This window comes from Erpetoichthys calabaricus, chromosome 3 (genome assembly GCF_900747795.2).
Source record: "Erpetoichthys calabaricus chromosome 3, fErpCal1.3, whole genome shotgun sequence".
Classification (NCBI taxonomy): domain Eukaryota; kingdom Metazoa; phylum Chordata; class Cladistia; order Polypteriformes; family Polypteridae; genus Erpetoichthys; species Erpetoichthys calabaricus.
Window position 1 is genome coordinate 167,381,077 of NC_041396.2, and position 24,177 is coordinate 167,405,253.

General features: G+C 34.5%; 1 long non-coding RNA gene across 1 annotated transcript in view; it reads right to left on the bottom strand.

The window, feature by feature from the left end:
• LOC127527290 (uncharacterized) overlaps window positions 1-13,377 on the bottom strand; it is a 349,656-nt gene extending 336,279 nt beyond the window's left edge. Inside the window, exon 1 of the long non-coding RNA XR_007934594.1 lies at window positions 12,893-13,377. This is a non-coding gene — a long non-coding RNA (uncharacterized LOC127527290). The remainder of the gene's footprint in view (window positions 1-12,892) is intronic.
• Window positions 13,378-24,177: the final 10,800 nt, after the last annotated feature.

Below are 24,177 nucleotides of genomic sequence, written 5' to 3' on the forward strand. Positions count from 1 at the left end.
TGTAACATTTTTACAAGCCTTGTTGGGTCAATAAAGAAGAAAGACCACAAAAAAATTGGCAATGGTTTATCTGATGGAATGTTTTTTATAAATATATTGTATACTTTAGTATGATTTTCAAAACAAATTTGGATTTCTTCCATATACACAAAGTGCATTTTCAAAGGAAACCTCTGAGCCTCTTACTGTGGTCACATGTTAAAAATTAAGGATAAAAAATTGAGCAAGTATGGTGTTATTTCAAGCAGGCAAAGTTCTGGTATTTTTCAGAGTAAAATTAAGGAGAAACATAATTGAAAACATCTAGAAAACACATTAGAATTTCATTACTAAGGGCAGATGCATTTCTCTATTTTTGCTCTATTGGTTGCAGTATCAGGAGCAGTCAGTAGTTACAAGATTGCAAAGTAGTCACCGACACAACTAGGCAGGTTGTTTCAGATTTTCAGGACCATCTTCATAGTTTAGACTGTTACGAATTGATCAAGACAGGTTCATTATGCATTTTTCTGCATACATTTTAGATTGTGCCCTTGTTTTAGGGGTTTCTTGAGCCCTAGGTTCTGAATCTTCCATGAGCTTTTTGATTTTTTGGCTGGATTTTATTAAAATCAAATAACATTCAATACAAATAAGTTTTACAAAACTAGGTTCAAAACAAATCCACCCCCACTTATGAGAAAGAGAGCTAGGCTAGCAGAGTAAAACTTTAAACTGGTAAAAATAAATAGATAAATTAATAAGTTAATAAAAATAAATAGAGAAAATAAAGAGGGGAGAGAATTTGTTTCCTCAATTAAAATACTTATTCTAAAATGTTATTAATTAGATCCAGCCAGGTTTTGAAAACGTTTTGTACAGATCCTCTAAATGAGAGTTAGATTTTTTCCAATTTCAGATAATATATAACATCAGTTACCTACTGACATAAAATAGGAGAGTTAGGATTCTTCCAGTTGAGCAATATAAGTTTAAGTGCTAATAGTGAAGTAAAGGCAAATACAGTTCATTTGTCCTTCTCCACTTTAAGCCCATCTGGAAGTACACCAAACACAGCTGTTAGTGGATTAGGAGGAATTGTGACACCAAGTCATTTTGGTCCAGAATGATGCTAATTTGGTGCAGGCCCAAAACATGTGACCCAGTGAGGCTGGAACTTGATTGCAGCGTTCGCAGGTTGAATCTTGCCCTGGAAACATTTTGGACAATTTTCAACAAAACATATGTGCTCGATATATAATTTTAATATATATTATAATATATAATATATATTATAATTTGCGGATGTTGAACTCAAGTGATCCTTTTCCCACTGTACTCTTGGATATTTGAAGGGGATGGACTGTAAAATGTTTTTATATATTATGGAGATGCTGTCTGAGTCCTCAAGACTGATCAATATTTTTTCTGGCATAGAGGTAGGTGGGAGGTGAGGAAAATTGGGCAGGTTCTGTTTAACAAAGTTTCTAAGTTGAAGGTAATGAAAGAAACATGTTGCTGGAAAGTTAAATTTGAAGTGTAATTGTTCATAGGATGCAAAGATGTTGTCTATGTACAGATGTCTAAGTGATTTAATCCCAAATGTTTTCCAGACGTTAAAAACTGTGTACGTTTTAGGGGGTGGAAAAAGGTGGTTCTCGTGCAGAGGTGCCACAGATAAAAGCTTCTCTATCTTAAAATACTTCCTACATTGGTTCCATATTCTGAGTGAATGAAGCACAATTGAGTTGTTAGTATATTGGCGATGACTTGTACATATTGGGGTACAAAGCAAGGAATATAAAGAAGTACTACAGGATTTTATTTCTATTGTGAACCAAACCTCTATTTGTGCCCATGTCCAGGTTTTTATAGTTTGTTTGTTTGCTGCCCAGCAATAAAATTGAAGGTCAGGTAGAGCCATGTCACCTTCTGCCTTAGGTCTTTGTAGGGTCACCCTTTGGATACGTGGATGTTTTGAATTCCAAATAAATGAGGTTATTGTTGAATCTAATTTCTTAAAAAATTATTTATTGATGCATATTGGAATGTTTTGAAATAAAAAAGAAGATTTTTGATTTAAAATTAACTTTTGTTGTTTTGAATTATATTGTACCGTTTTCGCTGCTACCTTGATTTTTTTGATTGCCACTATTTTGTTTTTATGTTGTTAGGGCAGCTCCCGTGTTGTTAGAGGTTGTGACCAACATTAGCATTAAAGGGTCACCCATGAGATCATTTCCCTCTTTTAAATTTCGCCTCCTGTTTTTCCTATAAATAAAATCTCTACTGCTAGCTCTCTATCAGTACAAGCTGACACTGGTCAAATATGATGCAAGCTCATTTAAACCAATGTCCTCTTCTCCATTATCTCACTTATAAGTTTCCCGCTTTTCAATTTTTATGTACAGTAGCTGTTGACAGTGAGTTCTTTAATAATTATTTAGCAGCTTTGGGTTCATTTTCCTTGCAAAGTCACAAAAATGTTGGTCCCCCAGAAATAGACCTGGCTGCAACTGGGTAAAACTACGTAAGATTTGCACAGTATTGCAATCTTTATTTTGTCATTTTATTTTTTTATGATTGCTGTCAGTATACCGGTATATAAAAAATATATGTCATTATAATGTAATGTTTCATAGCAACTGCCAAAAAGGTGTAAGTATATTCAGAAAGCTCTCTTTTTCCCTTCCGGCCCCATTGCAGATAATTGTCCCTGTTGCCAGCATTGATTGATGGTGTCAAAATACAGATATCCATAGTTGGCACACAGGGGCAATGTTAAGCACAGATTTCGTAGCTGTGTGATAGACTGTGTCTGACATCATTCAGCAAACAGAAGGCCAATGACCGCAAGAGAAGAGTTAAAGCAGGATGTGGGGGCAGTACATTTTGTTATTTTCTTGGGGTCTCCTTTTGCCCTGACACCAGGAGCTACAGGAATTGCAGAATATGGAAATAAAAAAGAGCATGGAACATTTTGTTGTTTGATTGTGACTCCAGTAGGCCTGAAAGTGCAAGTGTGACGACTTGTGTCAGGTGCTGCAGGATAGAAAGGAAAATAAAAATAAACAAAAAATGCCAAAAAGTATCTTGAGCAGCACCTTAAACTTAGCTTAAAGCCCTTGTGTTGTCCCGCTCTTTCTAATGCACACTACAATATTAATGGTTTCCTCTCTATACCAACAGTCATGACATGGCATATTGTTTTATTTTTCATCTCAGTTACCAAAAATACAGCTCTGTTTTATACAGTGGCTTTCTGTGATAACAAAATGTGTTGTTGTTACATTATGGGCTCTTTTTCTTTTCAAGCCAGATTTTACTCAAAGGTTATGAAAAGCATAGTAGAGTTTTTTCAAACAACATAAAAATGTATAAACAAGAGCTTCTGGGTCGAGTTGGCTTTTCTCTCGTTTGGTCAGATCATAATAAAATTCAAAGGCATTTTCATCAGAAGAGCTTTCCTGCAATGGGGCAAGCAGACTGTCTCAAAGACCCTTAACTTACTGTATTAGAGGAAAAGCCCCTTAAAGACTTTTACTTGAGAGAAGAGACTTGCATGTTTCTGCAGCTGATCATGTATTTCTTTCATTTAATGTTATGAGAAAGTGTGTTTTCTTGCAGCAAAATCATCCCATGAAAGTGAAAGCACTGCCTCTGCTGTGTGTTTTTCCAATAAGAGTGCAGGAGGGTTCATTGAGTTGCACACTATTATGTAGTCAAAGATAGGGATTGTGGTTTACAGTCCAATGCCTAAGCCAGTAGGCCACAGTTCCTGCCAAAGTCTTGGTTCAAGTTAAAGCGAAATAAGAACTGAGTCTCAAAGCCAACAATACTTAGAAATAAATCAACACTGGAATTTGTATTTGTAGTCATGATTATACTTAATGTGTTTTAGAGGAAACATTAAGCTAAACGGAGATGTTTACCTTCAATTTTAAGCTCAGTACAATCTTAATGATTTTATCAACTTTATTCTCTAAGTGTTGCCACATTTCCACTATTCATTAGGTTTTATTAAACCTAAAGAACAAACTACTAATTTTGAGCTTTGAAGAGATTTTTCCACAGTTTTTAGTAACTTTTTAAGTGAACCATTCATCTTTCATTAATTACGAATGGTGACATTTTCCATGATTAAAGTTATGTTACTTTTATATTACTAATGCATTGCATTGGAAAGTATTGTATTAATTTTGTCAGATTCACAAACTGTAACTATTAATATTTACCTTTGCCTTTTTTGTTAATGTTAAGGTTCTTTAGAGTGACTTTAAAGCACATGAAATATTAACATATTTGGTTATTTAAATATCCTAACTAAATAAGAAACCAAATTATAACTGTCCGAGACCCTGAATATTAATGTTAGAGAATGGATGAACGACAGTACAGAAGAAAGCAATTCCAACATTAAAATTGTTTACACAACTATGTTTTAACTGTATCACATAAAACACGACTATACATACACACTTTTTCAAACTCACCTTGTCCAATTCATGTAGACAGGGGGCTGAAGCCTATCCCAGCAGCAGTGGGCATTGGCAGGGACCACCTTTGGAGAGACCACAAGTCCATTGCGGTATCTAATGTGCTAGCATTTCACAGGAAAAAAGTTGCTGCTTCTAAATATTACTTACAAGCGTAAGGGAATGGTACTAGATGGTATGAAATATAACTATTTAGGACTATGTTTAAAACACTGCAAACAAGGCTGCCCATTGCTGCTGTTCTCCCAAAACAATTTCCTTAATGTCTCTTTTTTTGGAGCTCATCATAACCTTGACCCAGGAGACATAAGGCAACTGCTAGCAAATTAAACTGAATTATATTGAAGCCCCACAAGAACAACTGTTTAAATATTTTAATAGCAACCAGACCTTGAGGAAACCACAGTTAAGGAAGGAGACAGTGGAATTTTAAAGGAACAGGGAGAGCAGCCATTCAAAAAGGTGTCAAGTACTTTCCATTAAAGGGAAATACATGTACAGTAAGTGTTGCTTTTAGGAGCAAATTATCAATCCATTATTTGCTATATGGCACCAAGTGTGGTGTAAAGTATTGCAAATGACTTGGCCTGTAAAACAGCAGACTCCTTTTATCCACAGCAAGTGTTAGTTTGTTAGCTAGTTTCTCATCGTCTGGTTTGTTCCTATTCTTATTGCACATAAAACTAAAGAAGGTCTTAAGTGACATAAAAATGTTTCTGCTTTTAAATACCACTTTTTAAAAGTTTGTGTGAAAGAATTGTGCCTAGAATTTTTTTTTCAGCTTCTGCTTTTAGAAAATATTGGACTTCCTAACTTTTCTAAATGAATAATACTAAAATGCTTCCAATGTATTATTTCACAGAAATAGGAGAATACTTTTAATTGGTTTTAATTTATTCTTAATAAGAGTATCTTTACTATATATCAAGTATGGTTACATTTTTTATAGAGTATATGCAACATTAAAGCAGAGTAAAAAAAAAAAAACAGAGAAGCATCTTGTAATCTATATAAAGAAATAACTATATGCTATGTTTAAATTAGCTGTGCTTTCTGTCCATGATGGGTTAAAATCTAAGTAATCAACATAGAACTCAATGTTAACATTAGCAGTGTACCATCTATTTGAATGTATTTTGCAATGCATGTAGTAATGAAATGCATTACATTTTTTATTCAAACAGATGGTGCATCACAAACATTTTGGTACAAATATTTGCGATGCACCATCCGTTGGAATTACAAATTCAATGAATATCTCTGTTAAATGCCATTTAGTATGGGATTTGTGAAAGCAGTGTTAATTTTTGTGATGTGCCATCAGTTGGAATGACAGATGCAATGCATTTTATTACTACAAATGTTTGCAATATGCCATCTGTCGGAATTACAGAGACAAACCAACTGGATGGACACACAGATTCACAGAAACACACACACTTATCATTTAATTAAGGTGGATTCTGGGTTCCCTTCAGCAGCTGCATTTTGTACTAGATGGGAATTAAATGAATATTTCAATTAAAAGTAAAATTATCTGAGAACGGGCCAATTATTTCTGATGGCACATCTACTCATTTATCTATCTATTCTATAGCAGACAAAAGGCTAGTAAAGACATACAAGAACAAAAACAAAATTCAAAAGACTTGGTATTGACTACTTAAAGCAATTCGTACAATAAGTTAAAATATAATGTGAGAAAGCACTATGTCCCAACAGTAGCTTTAATAAGTTTGTGCTCTGACAATATAACAAGCCTTCAGCTTTGATTTAAAAACTGAAACTGATGGAGCTCCACTATTATGGGTAAGTAGATAGTTATAGCCAAAGGCTCTGTCTGCTTCATTCATTTTACATGAACCATGTGCTCTCAGTAGTTTGTATATGAATAAGTTCTTTAAGGTAAAGGGAATATAAAACACTTGAAACTTTATATGTGAGAAGGAGGGTTTTAAAACCAGCTCTAAGCTTATTTAAAAATCATCAAAGTAAATCACACAATGGAGTTACACAAGGGTAACTACTTATGATTCTTGGTGCCATGTTTAAATTAACTGTCAAGTAGTATGTATGAATAGTAAGATATTAGTGTTAACAACATGAGCATAAAGCAATACAGTAGAACTTAAAAAAGTACATGAATGAACTAGATTCTCAAAGTCCTTCAAGGAACTAATTATTTGAACTTACCACTTAATATGTATGACTAGCTGAAATACCCAGTGTTGTCCTGGAGGAAAATAAAGTGTTTTTTTTTAATAGCTTAAGAAAAATATAATTAAAAAAAAAAACAAACTTTAAAAATAAATTAACAAACAATGAAGACTCACTAATGTGCTTGTCTTGCAGTCTTGTATGTATGTTATCATCCCGTTGATGCTCAGAACCGGCCAACTCTATTTAATTTCAAAAGCAACAGGAGCGCGGTGGTGCTCAAACATAAAGAATGCTAACTGTCATCTCCAGTTCGCCCACTGGTGGTCGTTCTGAGTGTCAACTGGATGATAACATGCATACAAGACCGCAAGATCACCCCCCATCGTACCCAGAAGGGGGTGGGTTAGGGTGGATTTCACCCTACAGTATTTTTAGTCAACCAATGATAAATGTGTACCAAGATTCATGAAAATTGCTCCAGCCATTCGGAAGTGATGCTGGAACATACATACATACTTACAACATATACAGTACATTGACTTTTATATACAGTATTTAGATATTGCAACTTCTTTAACAATTAAAACAACTATACATAATTTGACTTGTTACATCTGTCCATACGTTACCTTTACTGATGAGTATTTAAATTTCAAATGGATGGTGTTGCTGAAAGCAAAAAAACGCAAGCATTTGGGTAAAGATATTAACAGAAAAGTTTCATACCAGTAATACTGACAATAAAAGAATACCTCATTGCACCTACGGATTAATAAAAGTAGAAAATAAAACATGTTATTCCTTCTTTCATTTGCACAGAAGCAATTTTGTAACCTTTTTTTATAGTTAAATGTGGAGAATTCATAATGAATGTAGACTGGGGGTCTTGGACTATCAACACAGAGGTCCAATGTCCAGATAATGAGAGCAATGCACCAGAACAAATGAAACACTAGACAAAGTGCAAGAGCATCATTATTAACATAAGGAAGAGTGAAAGAACTTCATACTGTCAGTTACAGAGTGCCAGTTAGACATTTGAAGAAGCGTAGACATAACTAGCTATTACCAGAACAGCTTCATAACTTAAACACATAAGAAATTCAAATTGTATTTTACTTTGTTTTGTCTATAATTTTTGACATGTATTTACTAGTAAAATAATATTTTCCTAATCAATGAGTTAAGAATTCAATTATTTTAACTTATACAGTATGTTTAGAAAATGTCTGTTCATTCAACTATGTATTTCCTAATAATATTCATGTTTTATATATATTGCAAGGAAAATAGGTTTAAAAATGGCTATCAAGAACCATAAACTAAGCTGGTTAGAAAAGGAATGGACGGAAAAGAGTTAACCACTAACTCTGCCTGGACTTTGGAGTCTTTTGGTTCAAATTTTTCCAGTAGAGTTTGGTTAAAATACAATTATTCACGTTATGCATGTTTTTATTAGGACATTTTACTGTAAGTTGTTAAAGATCTTACAACATTTTCCAGCTAATCTGACTGGTTTTCATTTTTCCCTCTGCATTGCAAGTGTGAGGCACATTTTTCCCTTAATAAACGTACAATAATTCTATAGAGTGCAGAATAAAACAGAAATAAGGATAAACAATTTATAATTCTTAATTATTTTTATTTACTTTTTTTCTTTGCATTTTTAGCAGTGTGTCTCTGTAAATTTTTAGAAAAATATCATGTGTGGTTCATGCAATGTTAATTAAATGCAATATGGAAAAAATAAGGTTTCCTTTTATCATATGGATGCATTTTCTTAAATATTAGAAAAATATTTCAAGGTATTTCATTTTACTTGGTGAGGTATGCTGTTTTCAATAAAAAGCCATGTGCCTGGAAGCCATGCAGACAGTTTTTTAAAATGCCTCTCAGGGTACCCCCTGAATGACCCACCAGCTCATAAAAGTACAGACTAAGTTACATAAATTCAGTATCTGTGTTTTATTTTTAACATGTGCACCATAGTTTGCATTTACAGTACATACAGTGGATAACAGAAGAAATGACATCATGTTTTCTATAAGAAATATATACTTAAAGGGATTAACAGAAGTTAACGATCACAAAATTTGTTACATATACAGAGAAAACCTTAAATCTAATAATATACATTAGGGTTACGCTTAGGGTTTATTTTTTTCATTTTGCTGTTTGACATATTGTACTTACAGTAACAGAATCTTATCACATTATTTACTCTTCCGCAAGGGATATCCTTTTGTCAAAACACACATTTCTTAACACTGACATATTCTACTGCAGCACCAAATCAAAGGCTTCTTAGTGAGCAATTTTTATTATATTTGGAGGCACTAAATAGCAAACACCAAACCAATGTATTTTATAAATACAGAAAAATAATTAAATTGTTTATAAATGAAACCCCATCATTGACATAGTTTCTTTACTTCAAACAACAATTTTCTTTTTTTAAGCAGTATATTTTTCAAGCACTAAATTTAAAAATGCATTTATTATTTCAGAAACAAAAGCCTACAATAAAAAGAATGCATAAACCCTAACTTTAAATTGTTAGCTGAAGCATTATAAAGTGGCCATGCTATAACTCTAGACACGTAAAATATTTTAAATTATACATAGGAGATGGAGAAAGACCTTATTAAAAAGACGTGCAAAAGGAAGGAAAGGGTAAAAGTTCCACAGTTTCAAATAAAAAGAGGGTCTTGAAATTCAGATAGTCAGATATTGGCTCTTTATCATGTGCATTCCTGAATTACAGTAAACAGAGACAATCTTCAAATAAACCACAGAAGCTGTTATTAAACTTTCTTCAATTGTTAGAACTTTGAGAATCGCTGCATAGACATTTAGAAGCTTATCTTCAATTAAAATAAATTTTTTAAAGAAGCAGAAGTTAGAGTTTCCAAAGCTAAAACATAAATTCCTTATCAGACAAACCACTTCCCAAATCTTTCTCAGTCAATTTAAAGAGCTCTCAAATAACCGTACAGTGAACAAATTCAGGGAAAGAGTCAGATAGTCAGTAATATATTAATGAGAGCCCAAGCTGACGTTAATGACATCCCTTCCACTTACCTGCCAAAGTCAATGAATACTCTTCTATCCCAGTATTATGTCACTAATATATGATATGCATAGTGCAAAATTTAAAAATTAAACATGTGTTAAATTCTTTGAATTAAAATTTGTGACTTTCTTTAATGTGTAAAATCTGACAGTGAGAGTAGAAACCTTTTCTTTTTATATTCAGCTAACTGCAGTACTTGTCAAAGTAATGATTAAAACATTTGCTATTTCTTGTCCTATGTGTGCCAATAGAGCCTTTCATCTGTATTGATGTATGCATGAACCTCTCTTTATTGGCACTCACCTTGAGCATGGGAAAGGCACCATACAAATAAAATGTATTATCATTACTACTCACTCAAACATGTTCCCGTAAACCCTGCTGCTCAGACTCTCATTATTTTGGGGTGCCTTTCTAGTCTCCTGTTCTCTTTTAAACTTGCTGTCTTTGAAGGTGACGCTCTTAGTGTGTCTCATGTGCCTTCACTCTTCCTTGTGTGTCTCATACTCACGCTTCCTTTTTTAATCACATCACCAAAGCTAAACTGACTAATCAGATTGCTCAGAACTTCACACAGACCATAGTGTTTTATTATATAGTAGATGTACAAAATATGCAAGTCAATTAAATGCTGAATATAGTTTTATTTCGTTATAAATTTTATAATGTTTTAGGTTCAACATAATAAAATTAGAATGCTGCTCATATCATTTTTGTCTCCCCCTTCTCTAGACTGAATCTCACCTCCACCTCCTTTCTTATTGGAACACTGTCCAGACTATCCTATTAGTGAAAGTAAATATGTTGGTGCAATGGTTGCACCAAGTTTGTTGGAAACGAATGCAGTTAACGTTTACTTTGGCAACATGATGGTATATTGTTAAGTAAGATTAAATCCTTCAACACTTGAAGTTGGAGTCGTGACTGCACATTCTTCCAAATTCACCAGGACATCAGGTTTTCCTCTCACACTGTGTAGATTTGTGATTTCACTTATTTCCCAGTTTTTAAATGAAAATGCACTGTTATAAGTTGATCAGCACAGCTCCTCAGTTCTTAAAATTACATTAAATGGTTCATTTATTTGATAGCTGAAGGAGAAAATAGTGATTACTCCTTTATTTTAATTGTATATTTGGCAGTCTTCTTTACCTAAAATGACTTACAGAACATGGACTTATTATAAATGTTTACAAGTATTTTTTTTTACAATTGGAGCACATGCTGGTTAAGTGACTTCCTTAGAGCAACAAGAGACTGACCTAGTTATTAAATAAAAACAAATCCTGTCTTAAAGGCTTAAGAGCTATGACTCTAGACACTGTTTACTCCACAGTGTTCTATAACTTACAACAGAAACATGCTGTAACATTTTGCAAAGAATTTGCTTCCTGAGGATATAAATGGTAAAGTAAAAGTAATAATTTTTATACAGAGTGAAATTTGTTAAAGAATAATATAATCAAAAAACCTTGATTTTTATATCTGTCTTCCAAAATCATGGATTTCATGAGTGGAGTATAATTTTTTTAATTAAGTCAATAAAACCATATCATATATACTACAAGGATAGTGTGGAATCTTAATCTTTTGGTAATGTGATTCTGTGCATCATTCATTATAATTAATTTTTATACAATAGATAAATAGCATGTGTAGCATGTGTTAGACAATGAATTTGGTACTGATTCACTAGGATGTAAGGGAGGTCCAGGTAGTCACTTAGGCAGAAATCCTGCTAAACTAAGTCAACATTTACAAAAAAAAATCAATTCCTATTTTAAAACCAAACTTCCTTACTGCAAAAATAAAATTAGCAAAAAAAGGATCAAAAGATGGACAGAAACCTTAAACATAACAATGTCAAAACCAGAAGATCAAGAAAATCAGACACCAAAGCCAAAAAGATTGAAAACCTCACATCTAAAATGCTTGCTGTAATTCTCGAAGCAAGAGTCAAACCCATTGATGATAAATAACACCAGTCTTGAATGCCAACAAACTTGTGGGGTCGGCTTTTAAAGTGACTTCTGTGGGTGTGGCTTATCAACCGAGAACCCATATCATAGCAACAGCTATTCAAAATGGCCATTCCATTTGTTAAACAAAATAGTATTGTGGTAAAACAAATACAAAGCGATACAAATGATGCACTTTTCCATGCTGATCGGTCGTTTGATTGTATTCAGTTTTAGCATGATTAATGCATGGTCATAAATCGAAATACAATACATTACAAACAGCTGCTAACTGAAATGTACTATATTTGCTTTGCTTTTAGTTATGATACGCGATGTATGGACATTAAATAAGCTAGCACAAAAATTGCATGTCATAGCAAAAAGCAATTGATCATTTGGTAGGTATGTTTTTAATTATAACACGATAAAACCATGGCAAAATTAAAAAGGCCACTTACATACATATTGCATGTATTGCATTGCAATGTACAGTACATAATATGTTGGAATTCATTGAATTTTGTCATGAATAATTTTCCATATTTAACTTCATAATATGTGTGAATTGAAAGTATGGAAATTTTGGGCTTTCCAATTTTTATTCCATATCAAACCACAGTACTCTTCTATATAAAACAACTAATTAAAAAGCAATTTGTGCACATAAAAAAAATGTAAAGACACACATCCCCCACACACAAAAAACTCTGTCTAATCCCTTGTTAAAATCTTAAAATGCAATATGAGGGAGGTTAAAGAAATATCACCTTTAGTTGTTTCTAGTAAAAGTTCAATATTTTAACAATTCAAAGCCAAAAAAGTGGTGGTACCCTTGGCCTAGAGCTATCACATATGTGGCAACAGTTTGCTAGAGTTAATCGTTTACTTTAATAAATTTGTCTACTATTATAAAAAATCATGTTGTGTGATTATATACTACTGTTTAAGGAACACTTTTTAATCAGGGTATAGCATCAAGTCAATGAAACTTCTGGGATATTGATATGGTCAGTTAAGTAGTAAAGGGGATTGTTAATTAGTTTCAGCTGTTTTGGTGTTAATGAAATTAACAACAGGTGCACTAGAGGGGCAACAATAGGACAGGAATGGTTTAACAGGTGGAGGCCACTGACATTTTTCCCTCCTCATCTTTTCTCACTGTTTTTTCACTAGTTTTGCATTTGGCTACGGTCAGTGTCACTACTGGTAGCATGAGGTGATACCTGGACCCTACAGAGGTTGCACAGGTAGTCCAACTTCTCCAGGGTGGCATATCAATACGTGTCATTGCCAGAAGGTTTGCTGTGTCTCCCAGCACAGTCTCAAGGGCATGGAGAAGATTTCCGGAGACGGGCAGTTACTCTAGGAGAGCTGGACAGGGCCATAGAATATCCTTAACCCATCAGCAGGACAGGTATCTGCTCCTTTGGACAAGGAGGAACAGGATGAGCACTGCCAGAGCCCTACAAAATGACCTCCAGTAGCCCACTGGTATGAATGTCTCTGACCAGACAATCAGAAACAGACTTCATGAGGGTGACCTGAGGGCCCGACATCCTCTAGTGGGCCCTGTGCTCACTGCCCAGCACCATGGAGCTCGATTGGCATTTGCTAAAGAATACCAGAATTGGCAGGTCCACCACTGGAGCCCTGTGCTTTTCACAGATGAGAGCAGGTTCACCCTGAGCACATGTGACAGATGTGAAAGGGTCTGCAGAAGCCATTATGCTGCCTGTAACATTGTTCAGCATGACCAGTTTGGTGGTGGGTCAGTGATGGTCTGGGGAGGCATATCCATGGAGGGACATACAGACCTCTACAGGCTAGACAATGGCACCTTGACTGCCATTAGGAATCGGGATAAAATCCATGAACCCATTGTCAGACCCTATGCTGGTGCAGTGGGTCTTGGGTTCCTCCTGGTGCACGACAATGCCCGGCCTCATGTGGTAAGAGTATGCAGGCAGTTCCTGGAGGATAAAGGAATTGATACCATTGACTGGCCCCCATGCTCACCTGACCTAAATCCAACAGAACACCACTGGGACATTATGTTTCAGTCAATCCGACGCCGCAAAGTTGCACCTCAAACTGTCCAGGAGCTCAGTGATGCCCTGGTCCAGATCTGGGAGGAGATCCACCAAGACCTTGTCAGGCATGCATACAAGCACTTGGGAGCCATACAAACTACTGAGTATGATTTTGAGTTGCTGCAATGAAATTTCAGAAAAATGGGCTAGCCTGCCACATCATTTTTTCACTTTGATTTTCAGGGTGTCTTTGAATTCAGCTCGCTGTAGGTTGATAATTTTCTTTTCCATCAAACGATGTGGTATACTTTCATTCCTAACACATTACTCAGTCCATATCAGTATAGATATCCAGCAGGATTTTTTCCCATTGAGATCTGTTTCAAAGTGTTCCTTTAATTTTTTTGAGCTTTTTATTTAGCAGTAACCAAGATCCCAGATCATGCATCATAGCATTGTGTTTATATTAATTGGGACCCTGATCGGTTGGTACAACATTGTGGGAGTCCTTAGCTTAAATAAAGTATTGGATCTCCTGGTCCAGGGTAGTACAAGATAGACAAGATAAGCCACCGCTGTTTTTAAACAAATGTTGTATTGAGCTGTAGGCCCTGCATAGTAGAGGAAGAATGAAGAAATGTTTGAATTAAGTTTTTGTAAAGGAGAACTCAAGATTCCATTTTATGTGGTGTAGTGTGGGGCAACTGACATTCATAGTGGAACCATAAAAATCACTGTCTAGCCTGGCCGAGTGGTAAACATTTGAGAGGAGTAAAGAAAATCATTTTATATTTTGCAATTATTCCATTTCTTATTCAGGACATACTGAAAAGATTGCATGTCTTGGCTCACCTTAGAATGACTATGAATCTTCCAGGAGCAGCACAAGTCTGTTGTTGATTAAAATAAGGTCTAGACTGCTCTTTTTAATATGTTCCTACCGTAGCCATCACAACCACTATCTTATGAAAATGAATGGATGTGTAAAAGTTTTAGTAAAAAATAAATAAATAAAGTAGCAAACTATCCATCTGCTTTTTATGATCAGATTTCTTAAGGTCAGTGTCCTGGCAACAGAAGTCTATTGTGGCAGCAAGAAATACAAGAAACTACTCCATCATAGGGTGATATCTGGTTTGTTTACTTGAAATTCCATTAGTTGTAGTAAACCGTTATTATGAGATGTATGACTAATGGCAATTTAAGCTTTTGACACTCCACCCAGGTGGTGTAAAGGTAAGCAGTCGGGTGGATAAGTTATCAAAAGAAATGATTCACGTTGCCCACCTGAAACCTCTGGCAAAAAGAAAAGACAAAGCTTCCTTTCAGTTTATATATATATATATATATATATATATATATATATATATATATATATATATATATATATATATATATATATATATTTTTATAAAAATGTACATCTTTGTTTTTACAGTGATTAAACATAATCATAAAGGTAATGTACCTAAAGTGAAAAGGAAAAGGGGCAATTTACAGAAGTACTTTGCAGTCCTTTGAACATTTTTTGTTCAATTTTGAACATTGCCTCTGCATAAATTAAATCTAAAACAGATGTTGAGATTAACACAGTGAAGTCTGACTTCTGAAGTTTAACTTGAAGTCAACATTTTAAATCATTGTATCCCTTAATTTTCTGAAACATATACTTTAAGTAATTACCCCTTGTTAATTTGGAAATTGGCCATTGCTATTGGGTATTAATACATCTATGAAAGTAAGTTATTTCATAAGTAAAATTTAGCCTGGCAATTCATGTGAACTTTTCTCTCAGTAGTTATTTCTTGATGTTCCCAAAGACAATGAATCACTTCCCTTCATTGATACTCCAACTGACTGGCCAGATCAGTATTGTTTGCCCTAAGTGCCTATTTATAAGGACCTGTTTTATGAGCCAATTATTGTAAGACTTCCGTATGTTCAGGAACAAGCTTTTTGGATTTAGTGGTCCCTTTTAAAAAAATTGCATTGTGGGATGGCTTAGGTGTCAGTTGTAGCTGTAGTCTGGGAGTCCTTTAGGTGCCTTTTTCCTAATTCATGTGACATTTGACCACTGTGCCATAAAGCTTTAATCGCTACACAGGTTCTTTAGATTTCAGCCAGTGTGAACATCAGGTTCTCGGTCAGGTCTATGTAATACTTCTTTTTTATTTTTGGTAAGTTTGCCAAAATTCCTAAAATCCTGTTTTCTCTTTGAGATTCTGGGGTTTTGAATGTAGTTTAAGGAAAAAATGAATTTAAATAATTTTAGAATAAAGCTGCAACATGACAAAATGTGAAAAAAAAACTGAACGGGTCTGAATACTTTTCTGGAGGCACTGTACTTTAAATTATCTTAAATTTTATTTCAAGATAACCTAAAAATACATATTCATATATTTTTAAAAAGACAGGAACTTATTACAAGGTATCTGAATATATTTTTTTGATATCTATAGTACAATGTATCTTAAATACATTTCCAAATTTCCCAAAATAGTATATTGTTCATTTTCAAATATTTGAAATGCATTTCAAGATATCTTAAAATAAGTTCCTCTTCAAATTCATTTTAAGATACAGTATATTAAAAGAGACAAGAAGTCCCATTGAAAGAACAGAAAAATTTACAGGAACTTATTTAGTGATACATGACAAGTACTCAAAAAATGAAAAAAGCAGAGTGTGCAGTAGATCAGATTTAGGCGCCACAAACCAATTATCAAATTTTTTAATGCACGATGAGTTACATTTGTGGAGGATATAGTAGTAAAAGAACTAATGACAGCGTTTTTGATTGAAAACTCACTAACGCTAACAAATATCAATCAATCCATAAAAACACATGGAGAACATGGATAATTATTATTATTAGTAGTAGTAGTAGTAGTAGTAGTATTATGTGGCCCAGTGAAGCAACAGCACTCAGTATCTTTGTGATATAGGGAAAACATCTTTCTTATAGTGAATGAGTATAAACAATCATGTGACATTTTTCAGTTAATATTGTCTAAAACTGAGACAGAAATTCAAATTTGGGCATCAACATTCAGTATCAATAGCAGTGCTTGTCGATGACATTACAGTATGTGGTGAATCCATGTCCCTGCAGCTGAAAGCCAGCCTCTTTCTAAAATAGCTGAATCTCACAAAAGTGACTTGCTCTACCTACAGATATTTTGTTTTGCAGTATGTATGTAATCTCAGGATGAAAATCAATACTTAATAACATTTTTGGCTTTAAAAATGGATGTATTTGACACATTTTAAGGCTTTTCATCACATCTGGGCCCTGGTACCTTTCACCTCCTTTATAAAACACAAGAGTGAGCTATTTATTTTTTTAAATATATTAAATATTCCTCATTTAAAAACACAATTTCAAGCGGCAAACTAATATATACAATGATTATGAAGAAATAACTTCAACTTGAAAATTACTGAACTTATCATTGAAAAAGTAAACTGTATTTTAATATATCTGAAATTCATTTTGAGATATCTCTATTACTTTTTCTTGCCATACTGATCTCTGTCTTTAATAATAATAATACTTTTTATTTATTTAGCGCCTTTCCCATGCTCAAGGAGCTTAGCTTTGCACAACTTTGGGCACTTTTTCCCAATTTTTCTTTGCAAAACTCCTCAAGCTTTAATCATGCTTTATGGGGATCATGAGTGAACAGCATTTTTCAAGTCCAGCCACAAATTCTTTTTCGAGGCATTGAAAGTGAGTTTCATGTACTTGGTTTTCACATCTTATTTGTTAGAAGGCATTTTCCAAAAGCAGATCTACTTAATTCTTAATTTCAACACACATGTTGATAGCAAATGGATTATAGCAGAATGTACAGGACAACTGTTTTTTGTGCCAAACTATTTGTGCTGCACAACACACCTATGTGCAATTTTTATATTTTAAAAATTTTCATGGCATATGACTCACTAGCCATTTTTATTGTGTGTTTACAAGATAATATCTTATGCCTTTTTCAATATCTTAATTTAAAATAAAAATTAATATTAAAGACAAAATTATGGTCTGAAGAAACGTCATAGATGAATAAATCTATACATTGATATTGGTGCATTACTTTACCATGGTGTCACATGCCATGTTCCCCCAACAAAGGCATTTTAGGACATAACAGTGTGGTTGGAAATAGATGAATGGCTGGAAGGTTTCATGCTTATATTGTGCAAATCTAGGACTGCACTATGTTTTCAATATTTTAATCATTACATAAAACTCACAATTTTGTCATTGCTTTATTGATCTGAATCTTTTATGTGACACTTGCAAACAGTTTAGCACATTGAAATTGGTATGTGGATCTGTCAAAGAAAACTGGGATCAGAATTGGCCATGAAAATCATGATTTATACACCTTCTACTCTTGAGGCTCCACTATGCTTGATGGTTTGCTCTATCCATATTTAGAATTCATACACATAATGTATCTATCTTTCACTCTTCAGCAGAATTAAACCATTTTTAGCTTTTAAGCTTTTAAAACTGAGTTGACAATTTGAAAAGGGTGGCTATCTAAGTCAAAGTTCTCCAGAGAGGTTAACTTTTACTTCTTTACTCTCCACTGTACTAATCCATTAATTGTTTTAGCACACACACTGCAGGCTCCTCACTTAATACATCACAATTTCCTATTTTCTTTTAACAGCATATCTTCATATTTTTACATGCTGATTGTATGGCTGAAATATCTATCAATGAAATTCCCTATTTCAATTCTGGCACAATATATTTTTTTTATTGAACGGATAATGTATGTAGTTGAACACTGAGAAATACATGCTGTCTGTAACCTTTATTTCTGTTTAAGGAATACTGAAACAATCTTTGTTTTCTTTCTCTGGCTTCAGTGGTTTGAAAGTGAGTATAGTCATCTTGGAATTATTTTTGTATTAAAGAGTACGGAAACCACACAGAAGCAAGTGAGTAGCACCTACTGACTATTAACCTTTACTCACAAAATCACCATGCTTTTATCCACAACCCACATTATGGTGACACAAACAGTAGACAAAATAAATATCAGATACAATGTTATCCTTTGACTGTTCGGATATTGTAATTAGTATTGTATTAAAAGGAATAATCACATTTTCCATTTCCTGTAAAAGTTATTCCTTCATTTAGTGCATTGTGTAAGGAGAGGAACAGACACCTTACAAGAGATCATATCTAAATATTGTGTGTTAATAAACCAGATACTGTATAGTTTTGTCTTCCTGGTGAAAACCTTTGCCAGACCTGCGAAAAAAATCCAAATTTTGGAAAGTGTATTGTCCCTCCTCCTCTGTAACAAAGTTTAGTGTGACATCACCCTATTAGTCTCTGAAAAATTGGCTTGAAGGTTGTAAAAGCAGTATACATATAGCACATTTGCTTCAGCCATCTTTCAAAGCTTATTAACTCTCTTTCCATATCTTCATATATAGTACTGTAAAGCAGTGTTTCTTAAACTTTTTTTTCTCACGACCCAATTTTGCCCTTGCTTGCAGCGACCCATCACAAGACACTTTGCAGACTGTATTTGACCCTTTCCCATTAAATACAATGGTGAGTCACAACCCTGCATGACCCAAAAGGTGCCAATCTGCAACCCAAGAAACAAGTCTACTGTGTGACATTTGTATCACATTTCATCCTAATTTCACCTTTAGATATCTTCATTATTCTAACCCATTTTAAACATCTCAAGCTTTTTCAGGTATCTTTATAAAAGTTAGTGATGATGATCCAGCTATGTAATTTCATCGTCCATTCCAATATCTTGAAACAAATCGTGGCACTTTGTTACTGCTAACTACTAGTGGAAGAGTTGCTCTTTGAGTCTTTTACAATAGTGTCCATAAAAAACATTTGCCCCCTTGTTTTTCACATTTTAGTGTTATACAACATTGAATTGGTACATTTAATGTGTAAATAATATAAATCACTTTGCGGAGAAAATTTTCAGATTAGAATCTTCATATGTTATCAGTGTCTGAAAAGCCAAATTAAATCTATTGTGATTCAGCGTTGTATGATGTGAAAACGTCCAAGGGAGTGAACACTTCTTATTGGTACTGTGTATCAATACCTATTGAATATACTGTATACTTCCTCATAAATGTGTTTCTGTAAAAGCGTTTATGTTAAAAACTGATAAAATTATTACTTTGATATACTTGGGACAGCTACTCTTCCATTTTAACAACTTTTTTGGTGTAATTTTGCATCAACAATGGTTCCATATCTGAGTTACTCACACTGACTGCTCAACAACAGGTTCAAACAAATTGAAATACATCTTATTTTAATTTTAATTTATGTGATATTTAAATTTGGTTTGTGCCCTACAGCAAAATCAACTTACACTGCATCACTTTTCTTAAGCTGTTTTCATTTAATGAGAGATGTTTGACCACCGAGAGGAGAACAATAAATCTAAGCCTGACAAACAGTAGACTTTCAGACCTTTTTGGTGAGCTAAATTGTCCTAATATCTCATTAATTCATGTTTTAAAAGTCTGTCAATGTTTCCATTTCAAATACAGGAACTGGTAGCTTTTTCCAGATTGCCAAAACAGTTAGTGATGTACTGCCCTCTGGCTTCTCTGTCAAGCTTTAAATTTCGACAGTATTCTAAACACATGATTTGGTGTGTAACTCCAAGAATTCTGTCAGATTAACTTTAGTCAATGCCATTAACAAGACCTGCATTAGGTCACCAAGAAAGTCAAAAGAGGTTTAATTTCCTCTAAATCTCTAGTCTATGAGAGCAGAACTTCTGTAATTCTGGTATGCACCTGGTTGCTTTTCTCTCCAAGGCTTTGCACAGCTGTTTAAAATTTTTGCAGCACGGAGACACAAACTGGACACAGTAATCCAGAAGCAGTCTCACTAACACATTATGAAGGATGAGAACAACAGTTCTTTGATTTAATCTAACATTATAAATATATAATCTAAAATTTAATTTTCTGCTTCCATTGCTCATATACAATACCTGGATGAAACCAAAGAAAACCACTAAATCCTTTTCAGAGGTTGCTTTAGGTTGGACTTTCCTTTCATTGCCCCTCTTCCATTAATTTTTTTTTAATCTTTTTAACTGTCTTTCCTTTTCACCTTTATCTTACAAATATTTCCTAAAGACAAACCACAGAGTTACAGAGATGTTGCCAGATGCACAGACAAAGTCTGTCTCTTATTGGGAATAATTTCATGGGATGCAGGGGAAGTGTTTAGAGATGACATAGTAGTCTTCCTTTTGACCCTTACACAAGAAGACAACTTTGATCCCACCTCCTGATCTTTCACCTACAGCTCTGACAACAACAAAAAAACCTCAAAAAGCAGGAAGTAGTTGTCATTCTTAAGACCAGCAGGACAGAATCTGGGACTCCACACTTTTTCTTTTTATTACTTATTCCTTAAACTCATTAGCCAACTGAATGCTAATAAACAGGGCCACCACTTAGTATAACAACTTTGCATAGTGTTTCACTGTTGTTCTTTTAATTGTATGTGTAACTATTAAGTTAAGTCTCTGGTCAGCACACTGTGCACTTTAAAACTTGATTTACTCTATCTTTTACCAATTAACTTTTCACCAATCCATATTCATAGTTTTATAGGCCAAGCAAGATTACATTGTAATTTCAGACAAACAAATAAATTAGTAGAATATCATTAAACTCAAAACATATTACATCATTTTCTCAAGAGTTGCGAGAGCTAGAGGATATCTTTGCAGCAATGAGGGCAAGGCTGGAAACTGCAGTGGACAAGATGCCTGTCCATTGTAGAGCCCAACATTAAAACCGTAATACACAGTATAGTGATGTTTCTGCATTAAGGGTCATTGGGGGAAGAACCCACCAGATATGCAGGATAAGTATTAAGCTTCCCTTAGTAATTTAACTTACTATTAAAATGTTTGAAACAACACTCAGCTTTGTCTTCATAAGCAACTTCCAATTATCTATGATATTCTCAATGTAATTACTTATCTAGAAAAATATTGTTTCTCATTGTACGTGAAATTATTTTCAGGTGGGAGCCTGTCTCAATGCTTAGGGGCTAAAACAATTGGCCCTGCAGTGTACTCTATGTCTTTAGGTGTGTGTGTGTGCTTGTGTAAACTGAACTTTCCAGATATTAAAATGAGGATCAACTATTTTTTTCTTTTTTTTTATTATCTATTTTCACTTCTGGTTGTAGCTTTTCCCATTCAATTAATAAGTTACATTTAGATGGTGCTATTTCCAGCTACTCAAAGTAATTTACATAGACTGTAAGGAGACACTTCAACCACCACCAATGTGCAGCACCAGTATGCTCACCACACATTAGCTATTAGCCGGTGAAAGGCTGAGAGAGATATTTAGCCAATAACAGACAGGGGATGATTTGGGGGCCAGAATGAATGAGGTCAGGATAGGCAATTTAGTCAGGATATCGGGATAGACTGTACTGTTTTCTAAAGATTCCTAGGAATCTTTAATGACCACAGAATGTCATGACATCTTATCAGAAGTATCACATCATTTTTTCAGCACAGTGTCCCTTTCACTGCATCCAGGAATTGGGATCTACACACAGGGTAAGGGCTTCCTGATGACCTCACCAAAATCTCTTACAATATCAATGAACCTTTCTCAGTTGGTTACCCATCCAAGCACCGGCTCTGTCCAGACATGCTTAGATTCAGGTCGATTTCCTGTTTTGAAGTGTAGGTGGTATGGATGGTGTTGGCCGCAGTCACTGTTCCTTCTAAGGAGTGGCCTGGTGTGAGCAATTTTTTTCATGTGAGCAAAAAGGTTCTAAAAAGCAGAAATTTTTGAATTCCAGTATTAACAATCCATTTTTGTATATAGTTGTATATAGCACAAAAAACCATCAAACATATTATTATTTACCGTGTTGCATATTTAATGTTAAATATCGAAAATTAACTGAACTGATATATCAAAATTTATTTATAAAAAGTTTATTTCTATTCAAAAGCTCACTGAATATTCAAACAGATTCTTGTATGACCTTTTATGTCTTGCACAATTTATAAAATCTATCAACATTAACTGTCTGTCCAGAATTTAAAAAGAGTTTAATTTTCAACAAGTTTTCCAAATGCTCAGCATCTGAACAATTTCTAGATTTTGTTTTTCTGTCATTCATTAGACTAAATCCTTCTTCACAGTCAGCACGTGAGGCCTGGACTTTGCCCCAAATGTCCAAAGGTAAAAATAACTCCTTGAAGTGATTATGTTGTTTAATAAACGTAACCATATCTGAAAATGTCCTTACAGTTCCAGTTTCTAATTTTTCCTTAATCAGTATCTTGAACTCTGGATACTGGTTACAACGATCCATTTTAAGGGAATTATAGTCTTTCTCCAAAAGAGCACAGTTTTTGATAGCAAGCCTATTTATATGCTCAAAACCAAATGAAAAAATTTCCAGATTTGCAGGTGTAGAGAAACAATTCTTCACAAAGACACACCAATCTTTCAGTTCTTCATCTGGAAACCAACTGTCTATTTGGTCACATGTCTGCTAGATAACAGTGATTTTTGACAAAGTTTTAATTGGAAACTGAAACAAAGAGAGCAGATTACATGTTTCTTCATGGAAATGTGTTTTATCTCCCAGATACTGTTACCTAAGTTTCTTGATTTTTGCTTTGGCAAACTGAAAAGCTTCAATAGTCGAAGATACATTTCTTTGCAGAAGTTTCCATACGTCTCAGTGTGAACGTAATTAAGTATCAAGATAGCAACATGGTGTTCTGCAGTTTTTATTTTATGCAAGCAGTATTTGTGAATAGGATGACTGTCTTCTTCAGCAAATATTTGGCAGTATTCTACTAAAACATTACTGTTCCTAATCAAAGCATTTACTGAGAATTATGTGGTGTGAATACCACATGGGTTGGATGGACATCCCAACCAGAAAAAGGGATGGTTCCTTATGCAGATGGGAGGCTCCAAACAGGCATCTTGACCAAGAGAAAGGAAGGAGACAGACCTGGAAGTGATGATCGGAGGAGGTGAAAGATATTGCTGGGAACTTTTTATTCCCCCAGAACACGAGATGGCAGCAGCCCTCCATATTGGCACCCATTTGGGAACCAGTAGGGAATGCTGGGAGATGTAGTCCAGCAATACAGCCCTGCTGGGGGGACCATAGGTGCCACAAGGGGGTGCTGTTGGGAGATGCACTCCCTAAAATGGGACTTCTGTATGACTTGAAAGTACTTCCATTGGGCAGTGGCCTTGACACAGGAAGTACTCCTGGGTCTTTAATAAAAGGGGCCGCATTTCCTTGTCAAGGTGAGTTGTAGCTGGGAGAAAAGAAGGCAACATTCAACTGGAGGAGGGCAGTGCAGTGGTGACAGGAGAGGGATTGTGTAAGAAAAGTAACCTGTGAATTTGTTTTGTGTTTTTGCAACTGTGTGGAGGTATTTGGA